This window comes from Sciurus vulgaris (genome assembly GCF_902686455.1).
Source record: "Sciurus vulgaris genome assembly, chromosome: 6".
Taxonomy (NCBI): domain Eukaryota; kingdom Metazoa; phylum Chordata; class Mammalia; order Rodentia; family Sciuridae; genus Sciurus; species Sciurus vulgaris.
In genome coordinates, this window is record NC_136466.1 from 121558413 (window position 1) to 121571717 (window position 13305).

The following is a 13305-nucleotide window of genomic DNA, read 5'->3' on the forward strand; positions in this document are numbered from 1 at the left end:
TTTAGGTCTGTGTGACCAGAACTGAGTACTTACTACCGTGATTCTCAATCTCTTTGTTGAGGGCACACTTAAAATATTGGAATTTGGGGCAACAGATTGAAGAGATGAAAGACTCAAAATGAAAAAGTTGTCAAGAAGATGTAATCACCTGTATAATGGTATTTCCCAATGGCTATAAAGGTACCCAAAGTGTTTTTTTTTTTCCCCAAATCCAAAATCTTATACACAATTTGGAAGGTCTCTCCTGCACAGTGTCACTCTTCAGCTAGATGATTGTATGGACAGCCCCAACCAGGAGCCACGCTTTTACACATCTCAGGCCATCATCTTCCCTTCGGGGCTGACTGTCTTTTTGCTTTCCCTCCCACCTAGTCTAATGTGCAGCAAAATTGTTCCCAGTTCTACATCTTGCGTCAGAACCCACTCAGCAAAATGCTCCATCAGGCAGTTAACTGTCTGAATTGTCTGCTCAGATGGTGAGTTGTAGCAAAAGGCAATTTTATACACTGATCAAGAGTTGGCAGAGCACCAGGAAATATTTAAGGCTCGCAGACATGACATAGCGCACTGTTTGGGAACCACAGGCTTAACCTCTCTGGCAAACATCATCCCTGACCCCAGAACGCAGTATATAGAGAATGGTTCTCCACTGTGCTGTTTCCTCCTAAGTCCCTGGGGGTACAGATTAAGTCCAGTTTTACTGAAGAGGAAACTGCTGTTTTAGAGAGGTTAAGCCAATTGTTCCGGTTGATGGGAACAGGACAAAGAAGACTTTTTTTTTTTTCCCATTACTACATCCTTATTCCAGCCTGCTTCCCTGTGCATATTCACGTTATCCACCTCCATGGGTCCTCTGGAAATGTCTGAGGCTGCCTGCTTGCATAGGAGGGAAGGAGAGCTGCCTCATTATGCAGTCGTCTGAAACTGACATCCACAACAGCTGGGTAATGGGAAAGAGTTACTGTTGGGAAACAATATAACAAAAATATATTGGAAGTTGTAAAAGATGAAACCAGTTGTCCATAATCACACCAGTGGCTAAGCAGTACAGATGCAAACTTTGAGCAACAAATCACTGTAGCATTCTAAAAGTTTTCAAAAACTTTTTTTTTAAATTAGGATACGTGAAAGCCAGTGGAAATTAGACGTTGTGTTGTCTTTCTTGCCCATTTGTAATCACTGTCCCCTATGTCATCTAAATCACGAATATGGGGATCGCTGCAGACTTTCTTGTCTTATGTCATTATTGCCTCCTTCCTCCTCACCCTCCTTTAATCATTCACCCAGTCCTAGTTCCCTAAATCCCCAAATGTCTTGCAGTTATCGGTGAGGGTTTTAGGATCGAACTGCCCAGGCTGAAGCCCAGCTCAGCCTGCTGGCCCCATGAGGCTGTTTCCAGGGGTGTAGTGAAGCCGTCCTGTTCCTGATCCACCACAGCAGTGATAGGGCTCACTAAGATGGCTCCCAACAGACGTCTTCTCCCAGGGCACCACAAATAGCCTCTGGTTTTGTTTCAGGTTTTATTTTCTCATAAAATTAAACATTTCCTTATTGTTTAGCCACTCTATTTACTTCTCTTTTTATGTCCTTTGCCCATTTTCAAAAGTTGGAGCATTAATGTTTTTCATATTTTAGTGAATAATATCTATATTTATATCTCAAGTCTTTCTTTAGAAGCAATTTATTTAATAGTATTTCATTTTGTACATCCAGTTATTTTTAGAATCAATAAAAGGTGAAGGAAAAACATGACATAACAGTGTCAAACCTTAACTATCACCCCCAGGTAGAGTTTCTCTGGGCATTACCTGTGTAAGGCGAACAAAACGTAGTTTAGGATGTACTGCTGAGTCATTCCCATCGGTGTGAATCGTGATGATCCTTCAGCAACACTGAACATGACTAAGGGATAGGGGTTTGGAAAGAACGACAGAAACGGAGTGTTAGCCAGCCTCACTCCTCTGCCCTTTGCTCCGCTCAGATACAGTGACTGAGCTTTTTCAGAGATGCCAGCTTCTTCGTAGGGTTCTCTTACACTTCCCTGATGATTGGTAGTAGAATGAAACTGATTATTTCATTATGGTTCACTCAGAATCTCTCACCTATGTATGACAGAACCAGGCATCTGTTTTTCTTTAGTGGCAAAGAGAATTTGGGGGGGCCTCTTATATTATTCAAATATTTTTAGAAAACCATTAAGGGACAGAGAATATCCTTTGGTTTACTGTGAAAAAAGTGTTTTCACTGTTTGTAATCTTTCTCATTTGTTTTTCAGTATTGGGGATTGAACCCTGGGACACTCTAATACTGAGGCTATATAGCTAATTCTGTCTTAATTTTTATTTTGAGACAGGATCTCATTAAGTTGCCTGGGCCAACCTCAAACTTGTGATCCTCCTACCTCAGCCTCCTCTGTAGCTAGGATTATGGGCCTGCGCCATGGTGGCTAGCTCATCTGTTTTAAATAGGAAGCTACAGAAGTTGCACTGCCTTCCCTGTTCAAATTATTTCTTTAGTATTAATAAAAATCCTTGTAAATGAAACATTGCCCACTTGGAAATACTCCTGATACTTGACACTGACTTTTCTCCTGTTGCTTGCCAATTGCTTGTCAGGGTTGGAGACCCATTGCTCCTCAAATGTGGGTCTGTGTTTTACCAGAGTTCCTGTCTGTCCTCTTAGGTTAGAGATAATCTGCATCATTTTGTTTTCAGCCACCACCTATGTCTGCAGTTACAGTGACATTTTTACACAAGGAAAGATGGATGCTCCCCATCTGCCATGTAAGGGCATCACATAGCTAAACCATCTATCCTGTTACTACATGGGGAGTGATGAGAACACAGAGGGCTGGATTTGGTTTCTTCTTGGAGAATTGGTGGCAAGAGATATTCATTTGCATGTCATGTCACCAAGAAGAAGAACATTAGGTGAGCCAGAGCTGACAGGCTGCAGAAGCACCTCTGCAAGAGGGTGTGGATCTGGGCTAAAGTCTTTAGCTTCTATTTGGAAAGTCTGAGTGCACAAATGTGTTGCTGTTTTATGTTTGACTTGGTGGATCAGGAGACTTCTTATGATAATGGGCAGTTGGTGGGGGTGGGGGCAGGTGGTCTGGACAACGGTACTGGCCATGTCACTATTGAGCAGGAGACTCTAGGCACATCTCATTTTATCAACACTGACTGACTCATCTCTAAAAAAGATAGAATTGGGCTTGTCTCTATTTCTATTTCTAACACTCTAATTATTACTGTGCCCAAACAAAGATAACAGGGCCCAGTGACTTGTTGGAGGTTAGAATATGGATTTTGGTTAGCCTTCCAGACATGAAGGTACAGGGTCAGGGAAGGAAGGATAGAAAGATGTCTTAATGAGGATGGAGAGGGTTGGAAAGATGAGACTTTAAAAACCAGAGGCAAACTCAACCAGGTTTATAGCTGGGTGCCAGGCTCCTTTGGGTCTGAGAAGCTGCATGTCAGGATGGAGCACCCTTAAAACGTTGGCACTTCTCAGAGTCATGTCCAGAGAACTCTTCTTGCCTCACTCTGCACACACTCTCCCTGGGCAGTTTCATACTTGTTTTTTAGATGCTATATCTCCTGGTGCACTTTTGGGTGAAGCAAGAACCCTGGTATTTGGCAATCTCCTCTTGGTTGGCCAGAGACCCTTATACCCAGGGGGGCCAGACTGAGCTTGTCAGTTTCTCTCTGCCCATCCCACACTGTAGTCCTCATCTCAGTTGATAGCACCTTGACCGCAGTATTGATCAAGTGAAGACTGGAATGTGCTGCTTGACTTCTCCCTCCTTCGCCTTTGACAGCCATTCACACCCTGTTTAACCCCCATCACCCAGAACTCCTTAGTGGTTGCCATGGCTATTGTGATAAAATCAAACTCCACATAGGGACAGGCCTCCCACCCTTCCAGCTCCATCTTTTGCTGCTCTTCCCTCACCCATTCCAGCAGAGTCCCGGTGAGCTTCTTCCTGGTCTACCAGGAGGTCTGACTACCTCCTCTTTGCTTCTGGGTGTTGCTTGGCATGCCTCCCTCACCAGCCTCTTCTAACCAGGGTTTCCTAGCTAACTAGAATTCCCTCTAGCCTTGGCCCAGATCAGTGGTTCTCAATTGGGGTGAATGTTGCCCCACAGAGAACATTTGAGTCATGCATGATTGGAGACACCTTGGGTGGTCATTACTGGGAGATGGGGTGCTACTGGCTTCTAGTGGGTCGATGCCACTAAGCATCCTATAATGTTCAAACACCCCTACAATAAAGAGTTGTCTATCTCCAAATATTAATAGTAACATGACTGATAAACCCTGGTCTAGGTTTTACCCCTCCTCTCTGGTCTTACCCCTCTCTCTTTGACTTTTCATGTGCTATTTTCTGTTCACTCAGCTGTCTCCTCTTTCAGAAATTCTGGAAGGCAGGACCATTGTTTGTTGTTTCCCTTTTAATTCCCAGTTACCAGCATAGTTCCTGGTAATAGTGGGCGTGAAACACATATTTGTACATGAATAAAAACAATGAATTCACTCTCACATACTGTCTCACATACCAGTTTTTTTCGGAAAGTACATCATTTACAATAATGGCCTTATTCTGATCCCTGTTCCTGTAGCATGGCTAGGGAAAGCCTTCTTTCAGAGATCTCGTCTGTATGTGGGACACAGAAAATGACCAACCTGCCTGGGGAAATTTAATATTTGAATAGTTATTTTGTTTTCTAGTGGCTTCTCTTGCCAATAGTACTTCAATCATGGAAATATACTTACCCACAGTGATGTGTGCTGCAAAATTACTATTATGATTATTTATGTTTTCATGACCATGGCCTGATTTTTTTACATTAAATAATAGTTGAAACAGTTTGTGTCATGACTTTCTTTTATAGTTGAAAATGCCACATAATGCAAGTTAAGGCAGCGTGAGCCAATATATTTCATCGTCCAGCACCATAATCTATTAAGCCTGAGATATTTTCAGGGAATTGCCTTAAATCCTTTGGTGGTTTAAAGTAGCTTCAGAGGGATTAGTGGCTTAGAGGTAATTGTTATTGCTAATATTTTATTTGAAATGTCCTGTTCAGCAAAGGTAATGTGACATTTTGCTCACTTGAAATGCTGTCTTTCTAGGAAATAGGATGAGTCAAAAGGTCAGTGCCCAGGAGAGACAGGGAGGGGAGGGAGCGCATTAGACAAAGGACAGGGGCCTGATGTGGGGTGATCAGCACGTTAGCCTAGTCCAAGCACCTTCATATGAACCTTGGGGAGATAGAGTTTTAATTGCATGTGAATTGTGAGGTTCATTTCCACAATTAATCAGCTCTAAGGAGAAATCTAAGTTTTACTTTGTAAAAGAAAAATAAAAAGAATGAATCACACTGAGGTTTCCTTTGTAGGTCTACCCTCTTCTGCTGAGGCAGTAAAAGTTGGAACTGCTCAGGTCCCATCTCTGTCCCTATGTCAGTGTATCTCACATATAGAGTACTTAAGAAATTACATGGGGGCAGCCGTTAAAAAGAGTAAAGATTCCTTGGGCTCTACTTCTACTAACTCTGATTCTATAGGTTCGAGATGGCCCCAGAAATCTGCTTTTTAACCAGAGATCACCAGGGATCCTGCTGTGGATATTTCTTATGCCTACCATAATATTAGGTTACCCAGTCTCTGTCTTGCCCACCATATCATGTTTCCCCATTCTCTTTCCAAGGCCCAAATGCAACTGAGGTCTAGACCCATATGCACAGTGACAAGGAAAATCTCTACTTGTATGTCTCAAAGGTACTTCAAATCCAGGCTGTCCTCTTCGGGGCTCCCTGTCTTAGCACCCACCCAGTCCTAAATGACCTCAGCTCCCACCATCACCAGCATTTCTTTCTGAACCTCAGCAATGGCTCACCAACTCATCTCTTTGTGTCTATCACCCACTCTGCCCTCCTCAAGGAGCCAGAGGGACCTCTGCAAAATGGTGCACCACTCCCTATAAAAATGCTGCAATGACTTCTCGTCGCCTTCAGGACCAGAACAGCAAAGCCCTACTTGGTGACCCCCTGATGGCCACGGCAGTCCCTTCTCACAGGACCTTCTCTTTGGTTCCTGTGTTCTAGTCACACTTTTTCTTCAGTTCCTCAGACGTACACATTTGCCCTAGTTACAGTGTGGGCTTTCATACACTCCTTTTCCTTTCCCTCCGCCTAGGGACACCTTATCTCCTTCAGACCATGTCTCCAATTCTGTCTGTACGATCTTCTCCTAGACTAATTCAGCTTCCCTTATGATTTATGTACCTATGTCCTTTCTGTAATGATACATTTAGTTTTCTAAGTGTTTGGTTGATGCCTGTCTTTCCCTAGACCTGAAGGTCCACAAAGGCGACCAAGAGGGCCTTTCTTATTTTTAAATGTAGCCCCAACATCTTTCACAGGGCTTGGCACAAGGAAGCACTCAATCTTTGTTGAATGAATGTTTGTTGAATGACTTGATGTATATCATGTGAAACATACTCTTGAGAGAATAATTTCATTTGAACTTCTTGAAACAGAAAATTCAGAGTAGGACTGGCCAAGACAGAAATTGTGGAAGTCAGACAAAGCAGATTGGGACATTAAGGTCAGTAGCTAGATAATTAAGGCAGGTAGGACAACATAATTATAACTTTAAAGCACAACTATTAAATATACCCAAACTTTGTACCCAGGTATATAATTTTAAACTTGAATTAACTTTCAGTGGCAGGATAAGACAATTTTTAAAATAATAGATATTCTGATTAAGAAATACTTAGATTTCACTCGACATTAAGAGTATTTAGAAGAATGAATGCCTTTGTGTGTATAGAGAGTCTACTGTTAGGTAGCATATTGCTGGGTGGTTTATCTCAACTGATGGTAAGGGTACTAAGGAGCTTGCTTGTTCATCCAGAGATTCCTTTGTCCCAGATTTCACATTTGCTCTGACAAGTAAGATTAGCTGCATACATCTTGAGTCACTGCTGTCTTCTGGATATACAATAGCTGGATGCATTTGTTAAGAGGGTTGGTGCTTTAGGTCAGCCAGATTCTGTGACTGAGACCTATCATTTATTAGTTATAACTCTATCTCCATGGAATTTTCTTAAAAGAAGGCCACAGAGTTTTTCAAATGGAAATCACAAACTCAGGAGATGGAAGAAGCCGATAAATACAAAAAAGACCAACACAATCAAGACCCAAAGGGAGAAGAAGTCACTAAAAAATAATAAGTGGAGAGGATGGCATGGCATACAGATCATGTTTGCAAGATAAGAAACATATATGATGCTATTCCAGCCATAGAATCTTCTCAAAAATTGGAACCTATTTCTGATTTTGCAGGATTCAACCCTAAAAGAGAAAATAACTCCTTCAACATACCTGCTCCATAGAGAAGAAATCTCTGTCTGCGAGCATTTGCAGGAGTTCCTGGTTGCTGGTTGCTGCCCATCCACAGCTGGTGGAACCATCCCCTCTCCAAAACTGTGCTAAGGTGTCAAGGACAGAGACTAGGTCCAACAGTTTTCATTGTCTGTAATGTGCCTGACACTGTACTGGAGGCTTTTATATAAACTTGAGATTGCAAACTGGCAAAGCAGAGAGTTTGTACCCTGGAATGTTGTAATCTGGGGAATCTTACCAGTTGGGAAAAAAGAGACTGATGCAGGGGGATCACCAAAAAATGGACAGCCAGATTAGCCTATGCATAAGAAGACCTACCATTGACTGCCCCTCCTCCTACTTTCCCAGTGTCTCTAAACAACTCTTTCACATTCTGCTCATAATAAGACAGACAAGGGCAAAAACATTTGAGGACAGCCTAAAATGCGAAAGACATATGCCAAAACCACTAGAGAAAAGAAGTTTGTAGGAAAAAGAATATGCACAGATTTAAAAACCTAAAGAAATAAGTAATCTCATCAGAGAGATAGAAGAAGATATAAAGTCTGCAACGAGAACAGCATGGTATAAAAAAAGAAAAAGAAAACATAGACAAGGTTTCTGGGGGGTGTAAAAAGATAGCAGAAATAAAAACTCAATAGAAGGTTAAAAGATAAGAATAAGTTTCTCAGAAGTATTTTTGAAGATATAAGAATTACTGGAGAGAAATTATAAGATAGTTAGAGAACCATTTCTGGATCCCCAAACACCAATAACAAAATTCTGGAAAGAAAATAAACTAAAGGGGAAAGAATTAAAAGACATAATTTTCTAGATCAAAAAAATATACCTTATGCCCAGCATAAAACTCACGATAAAGCAGATTCTTGCTAAATTTCAGAACACTGAGGACAAGAAATTAGATTAAAGTTATCAAGAAAGAACAATTTATGTACAAAAGACAAAGAATCACACTGGTGTTTGACTTCTCAATAACCACACTGCAAACTAGCAGAAAATGAAGAAATAGATTTCAAAATTCTGAGGGGAAATGATTCCAAACCTGAAAATTACAAGTCCAGAGTGGCCATTGATCAAGGATAAAGGAGGAATATGATGTTTTTGGTTATGCCAGGCCTCAGTTTTTTCCTTGTAGGTATTAGTTTTTCTAAAAAGTCACTACAGAAAATATAACACTAAAATGAGGGGATAAAGTAAGGTAGAAGAGATAGAATTTAGGAAATAAGACCAACATAAGAGTAGGTGATGACCGTGGAGGGAAACCCCAGGGGAAACAGTACCAGGAACAGAAGACAATAACTCTGTGTAGGAGCCAGTCAGGAGGGGCTGTGAGATGTTCCCAAAAAGATGAATGAAATCAGCAGACTCCCTGCTGTGTTGGAATGTTCTGGAAGGGATTTAGATTCCTGGGGAGAATTTGGGATTGATTTAGTGGTAAGTACGTAAAGAACTGAGTGAATGCACACACACACACACACACACACACACACACACACACACACAATTTCCTTGAAGTTAGAAAGTTATTTTAAAAAAGAAATGAAGACTCAGAAGTTTTATAGTTGTAATAGTGAACGAAAATTATTCTTACCAAAATTGTGGTATATGGCACTGATTGGGAGGGTGGGAAGGTGGAACAGGCACATGGTGAGTAGGGAGCAGGGAGGTGGAGAGAGCCAGAGGTAAGTGAATGGATAATGTCTAAGATGGAAAATCAAGAAGAAATAGTATAAAAAATCTTTTTTGATAATGGAAGAAGGATCATGATTCTCTTAAAGAAACATGTGTCTTGTGTCCATGTACGAATATGTAACCACAAATCCCATCATTATTTACAACTATAATGCACCAATAAAAATGTGGGGAAAAAAAAAAGAGAAATGTGTGTCTTTAGGCTGTGTGTGTGTCTTTCATGAACAGAGAAAACTAAGTTAAAAATGCAAGGAGAGACTGTTAGGAGGTGAATGGACAAGAAAGGGAAAGCATTTGTGCACTGGGGAGCCAATGCTTATTCCAAGGGGTCAAGGCTGGCCAGGTGTACACGGCTGGACCGTTCTTCCTCTGCGAGGCACCCAGTTAGACAACTCACCATTGGCACGTTTCTAAATCATCTTTGTGATTGAGGGTGGTTTAATAATTCCACAGTCTTAATCATGGCAGAGGCACTTGATCATCAGGGAATGGATGCCTAAAGCTCTCATGATAAGAAAGTAATGGATATGCTCATTGCCCAGGTCCTCCTTTCTTTATCCGCTAAGAAATAGTACTACATGTTAAATACTTTGCAGATTTTTAAAAAAGTAATAATAGGACTCTGTGTTGCACTACAGAGTTACCTTTGGCTAAAACTGTCCTCTTAGCCATTTATCACTTTGCTCCCTAAGCTCTGGACTCAGGTGGAAAACAGATTGAGCCATTTGTAAACTCCATTAATTACAGATATACAAGACCTATCTTCTGTTACCCTCCTTTCTCCAAAAAGGAAACTGATTTGTTCTGTTCTCTATGACTTACACAAAGTAATCTTTCCAAGCAAGATTAACATTTAGAATACACAGTGCATCAAATGATCCCTGACCCATTGCTTACCCATCCCAAGCACTGGATATTAATAACTTTTAAAAACCATCCACACCTGGCTTTCTGAGGTCCCTCCAGAGATTTCAGGAGAGCACACAGAAAGGACAGAAAACTTACTTTGTTCTTCAGGAGATTTTGTAAGGGCATTTCTTTCTCCCAAATTGGAGAATTCCTTAATATTTTTGTCATATTGATGTGTGGTGTATTGAACTACCATAATTTTCTTTAATTACCTGGTTCTTCATTCTTGATTTGACCACATTCCCGTGATAGGTGCTCTTCTGATATCCATAGACATGGTCAAAATACCAAACTGCAATGACAAAGGTAAGGTGTGTCTGCCCTCAGTAGAGGGGGACATTCTCAACTTCTCCTTCTCTTTCCCTGTAGTCTGGGTACCTTTCCTACTCACATAAGGTATTTCATTATATCAATGTAAAGAAATAAAAACAGTGAGTAGAGTTAACTACAGGTAAAATGGTAATGTGGCTCTTGGCCCTTTGATATCCATTACCTGTATCTTTTAGGTTCTTTAGTATAGTCATTATGATTATACAATGGCTGGTGCATTAAAACCTGGTCTAGGGAATTGGCAGAATTTGGAGAGTTGTTAACAGGAGAAAGCCTTCCCAGATGTGAAGTAGGACTTCTGGATTTGGCTATAGATCCATAGAATTGACTGGAAGCAAAAGGACAGAAATCTACTAAGTTTTAAAGAGAACTGTGTTGTCAAAGAAATTTCAAACCTGGCTAACAAGAACTGGTGATCACTTTTAGTTTTTCCCTGGGTCCAGAAATGGAGCCAATAAAGAATAAGCAACTGGACTTGGGTTGTAGCTCAGGAGTAGAGTGCTTGCCAAGTGTGTACGAAGCACTGGCTGTGATCTCCAGCAACAACACAGAAAAAAAGAAAGCAAGAAAGGAAGAGACAGAGAGAAACGGAAAGAACGAAAGAGAAGGAAGGAAAGAAGGGAGGGAGGAGGGAAGGAAAATGAGCTATTAAAATGGCACAGTTTCAGAAATGAATATCTCCTGTATGCCTGTGTTTGATGTGAGCAGGGAAGACAAGGGTCAAGAGAACATTCTTAGCAGACCTGGGGCCTCCAAGTCAGGTGACCTAAGTACTTGCTTCATTTCCTAAGCGGGAAGTCCTTGCAGGATTCAACATGTGCTATGAACTACTAGTAACCATTTATTTTGTTTTCCAATATATTTCCCACATATATGAGTTTTATTGCCACTATGCCTCTGACACCACTTGATGCTGCATGTGTTGAAGATGCACAACTTACTGCTCATCTCACTTTGGTGCCAAGTGGGGGCTGATGAGACAGGCGGCACATCATCTAGAGAGGTGGGATCTAAAACTGAATGAGGGATAGGGCTAAACTTCAGACTATCTTCTTTTGGGAAAGGAGTGACAGTGTTTAAGGTAGGCACAGGCACTTTACCAAGTGTGTGTAGGAGCAGGGCTGCCTTTGTGCACAGTGGGTAGCCAAAGGCATTCCTCAGCAGATCCTGGGAGAGTTCTTGCATAGTCATTCTATCCCTTCACCACGGTGGGTAGTGAAGAGGTGGGTGAAATGCACTCCCTACCTTCTTCCTGACAGCTTCAAGAAGCTTCTGATTAATCCAAACCAATGATAACTATCCGGTCTTCATGCCACAAGGATGTCTCAGAAATGACTTCAGGTAGTCCAAAGAATTCTTCATGTTGTTGTTGGGAGTGGGCCCAATAATCTCTCCTGGAATTTAAATGGGAAGGCCTATATTTTAGTGGCAGTAGGCAAGAGTTTTGTTACCGCAAGGGAAACATGCATCAATCATCTCTTCCAAGCACAGTCAGAATTTACACCCTCTTGTAGAACACCTGCTTAGTCATGTTGAATGTCACCAACTGGGCTGAGTCTCTGGTTGCTTGGGTTGAGGAGGGCAAGATCTGGCCTCTTCCAAAGCTGAATGGGAGATGGACAGCTACATTTACCAATCCTTAGCTCATTGTGTACTAAAGAAACATTTCTTTCTCTTTTTAAAAAAAAATTGTTCTTTCAGATAAAAATGATGGTATATTTTGACATATTATACATGCATAGAATAAGTATAACTTGTTCCAATTAAGATCCCACTATGGTGGTCGTATGTGATGTGGAGTTACACTGGTCTTCTGTTCATATATGAACATAGGAAAGATATGTCCAATTAATTCTACTGTCTTTTCTATCCCCATCTCCCCTTCCTTCTCTTCATTCCCCATTGTCTAGTCCCAATGAACTTCTAATCTTCCCTTCCTTGTTGTGGGTTAGCGTCCACATATCAGAGAGAACATTCCGCCTTTGGTTTTTTGGGACTTTTTTTTTTTTTTTTTCACTTCTCATGATATTTTCTAGTTCCATCCATTTACCGGCAAATGCCATAGTTTCATTCTTCTTTATGACTGGGTAATATTCCACTGTATATATATATCACATTTTCTTTATCCATTCACCTGTTACAAGGCACCTAGGTTGGTTCTATAACTTGGCTATGGTGGATTGAGCTGTTGTAAACCTTGAAGTGACTGCATCACTGTAATATGCTGATTTTAAGTCCTTTGGGTATGAACAGAAGAGTGGGATAGCTGGGTCAAATGGTGGTTCCATTCCAAGTTTTCTAAGTTTTCTGAGGAATAACCATACTGCTTTCCATAGTGGTTGAAACAATTTGCAGTCCCACCAGCAATGTATAAGTGAACATTTTCCCCACATTCTCACTAGCATTTATTGTTACTTGTATTCTTGATAACTTCCATTCTGACTCGGGTGAGATGGAATCTCAGTGTAGTACAAAGAAGCATTTCTACAAAAGGGACTCCAGGTGGTCCCAGGAAAGGGAATGTATTCTGAAAGACCAATAAGTTACGCAACTATAACTTCACCCCTTTTCTCCCAACCCCAGATGTATGTATGTATATGTATATACATACACCACACAGTAACTGATAACTAATGAACCTCTAAAGAGGGCAAGTTGATAAAAAACAAAAGAATTAACCTTAAACATTAGCAGCAAACATTTATGAAGGATGAACAATGCTCTTAATTTTCCCAATAATTTTCTTTTTTTAATAGTGCAATTGTACTACAAATTAATAGAAATAAGACATCTGGAAAAAAGAAACAGCATGTGAAAAACCTCTACACTGAATGCTACTAAAACTTCCAAGGACCTTGATGGAGACCATAATAAATACAGACAAATACTAAGTTCATGGATTGCAAGATTTTGTTATTATTAAAATGTCTTTCCAATAATTTAATGAAGTAGAAATTAC